General features: G+C 44.6%; 1 pseudogene; it reads left to right on the forward strand.

The window, feature by feature from the left end:
- Positions 1-568: 568 nt before the first annotated feature.
- On the forward strand, positions 569-1,599 carry LOC146972523 (geranylgeranyl pyrophosphate synthase pseudogene; annotated as a pseudogene).
- Positions 1,600-2,809: the final 1,210 nt, after the last annotated feature.

Raw genomic sequence — 2,809 nt, forward strand, 5'->3', positions numbered from 1 at the left:
AGAGAGCAGTGCTGCCTGGGGGCTCTGTAGCCTACGTTCACGTTTTACAATGAACCGATCGTCTGCATTAAATGTTTTTATTATTATTATGTTATATAACATGGTTACGGTCCGCGGTTCCGTAGACGGGCTGGACCATAATACATCCATGGGCTGGACGGGCTGTCATCGTGCTCTGAGATGACTCAGAAATTACCGTAAAGCAGCACCTCTTGTCTGTGACGTCATCGTGTTTTTTGAACAGCTTTTTAGAACAGAAAAGTGAACTTAAAAAATCCAATATTCAGCCAAGTGCATTTTATTGCTTCCCCCTTTTGATAATAATATTCAAATTACTTGACAAAAATTATTTCCAGAGAAAAGTGGATTTTTAGGGGTGTATCCCCATTGACTCCCATTCATTCTGCACTCGCCTGCGAGCGCCCCCACGTGGACAGAGACGTGTTCCGAAAACCCGGAAGTTGGACGGGAGTGGCACATGGCACTTCTCCTCTGCCCATTCTCTGCCCGTTCTCTGTTCGCAGCGCGGGAATATCGCCGGAAGGTCACCAAGAAATTCCAAACAGACTGACCCGACAACACGGAGCCGTGTGTGTTTTCAGTTTCATAGACAGTATAGATTTGTGTAAATCTGAAGCAATGGAGGGCGATTCAGGGGCAACCAATGAGCAAATTGTGCTGGAGCCTTACACGTACTTGTTGCAACTTCCAGGAAAGCCCGTGAGGACAAAACTCGCTCAGGCGTTTAACCACTGGCTCAATGTTCCCGAGGACAAACTGCAGGTGATCATCGAGGTGACGGAGATGCTGCACAACGCCAGCTTGCTCATAGATGACATTGAGGACAGCTCCAAACTGCGGCGAGACTTCCCCGTGGCCCACAGCATCTACGGCATTCCCTCCGTTATCAACTCTGCCAACTATGTTTATTTCTTGGGTTTGGAGAAAATGTTGACCTTAGAGCACCCCGAGGCCGTCAAGGTATTTACCCGGCAGCTGCTGGAGCTGCACCGAGGCCAGGGCCTGGACATCCACTGCAGGGACAACTACATCTGTCCCACCGAGGAGCAGTACCGCAACATGGTGCAGAAAACGGGCGGGCTCTTTGGTCTGATCGTGGGCCTGATGCAGCTCTTCTCCGACTGGAAACAGGACCTGAAACCCCTCCTGGACACTCTGGGTCTCTTCTTCCAGATCCACGACGACTACTCCAACCTCTGTTGTCACGAGTACAACGAGAACAAAAGCTTCTGCGAGGACCTGACTGAAGGGAAGTTCTCATTTGTCATCATTCACGCCATATGGTCGCGACCAGAGAGCACCCTGGTGCAGAACATCCTGAGGCAGCGCACGGAGAACGTAGACATCAAACGATACTGTGCGGACTATTTGGAGAAGACGGGCTCGTTCGCCTACACTCGTAAGATTCTGCGGGATCTAGAGGCAGAGGCCTACCGCCTCATCACGAGCTTGGGGGGAAACCCTCAACTGGAGAACCTGATCAAACTCCTCAGCGAGATGCACAGGCTGGCTGAGGCCAAAGCAGAGACGAGCACCGATCTCCACTCCATCCTTGACCCAGCTGCACACCTTTTCTAACACTGAGGCATACAGATGTGCACATAATTCCCTCAAAAGGATAACACGCACACTGCATGTAACTCTACTTGAATTGTGGTAGATGGCTTTCAGCGTTCAGCAAAATATACATAAAACAGAGTGGAAAATGTAAATTAGTTCTGGTTTTACCTTTGCGTTTTCTGAAAAATAACAAGATAGCAAAAAAAAAAAAGAAGCTTAAAAGCCTTCCTTTTGATGTGTGATACGGTGCATACAAATTGTTTTCCATTGAAATGTATTAGCCTATTTTCCAGGGCTGTTATTTCTGAAGTCCCTATTTAAAATAAGATGTGGAGGTCTGTCTCGAGTGTGTGATTAATCATTAAGCTGCCAAAGTGCCAATCCTGCAGAAGAGACCTCTGCAACTCACTCTTCCACTTGTTACTGTGGTGGCAAAAAATGTTACTTTGTTCAATAAAGTATTCAAAAGAATATCTTGACACGTCAGCTGTCTTTCTTGAGTTTTAATAAAGCATTCATGAATGGAGTCACACAAACACAACCGAAAAGGAGTACAGTCAGTGAGTGAGTGCCCTGAAGATGTTCTCAGGGTCACTATCTTTATAGTTCCCAAAACACATAACAGCAGACAAAACATATGACACTCTGGTGGTTCTGCCTAGCTTCACCACCAGGACACAACAATCCCTTGTAAATTTAGACACTCTGTCGTAGGAGCTTCCCTGGCTCCTGACCTTTAACCTGTCCTGAGTGGACTCTGTCTCTGGTGTATCTCACACTGATGTCATCAAAGGGATTAACTAAGTAGCCTACCACTTTCCACAAGGTGAAAGGAAGTTCACTTAGTTAACATGGTTATACAGCACTCATAAAGCATACTATGGGTTAACATCAAAATTTCTAGCTACACTCAACCTAAGAAAGGGGGAAAACCTCTAATATGATGAGGAAAAAATCCCTTATTCTACTACTTAACTGATCTACTTCAAATAATATGTAAAAAATAAGAAAGAAAAAAAACACATGATATGATTATGAGAGATACAAAGCTATCAAAAGATATAAAACTGAAACGTTTTGGAAATCACACTTTTAGTATTGACCTAGTTATGTAAAACAGGAAAAAACACAAAATCATATGAAATGCAAAATACCACTTTAAAAGATAAGAAAAAGCAACAAAATCACACATATATCAATGCATGAAAATCAAACATGGTGTTCTAGG

This window comes from Trachurus japonicus, chromosome 16, assembly GCF_045865225.1.
Source record: "Trachurus japonicus isolate A0001 chromosome 16, Traja_1.0".
NCBI classification, from domain to species: Eukaryota; Metazoa; Chordata; class Actinopteri; order Carangiformes; family Carangidae; genus Trachurus; species Trachurus japonicus.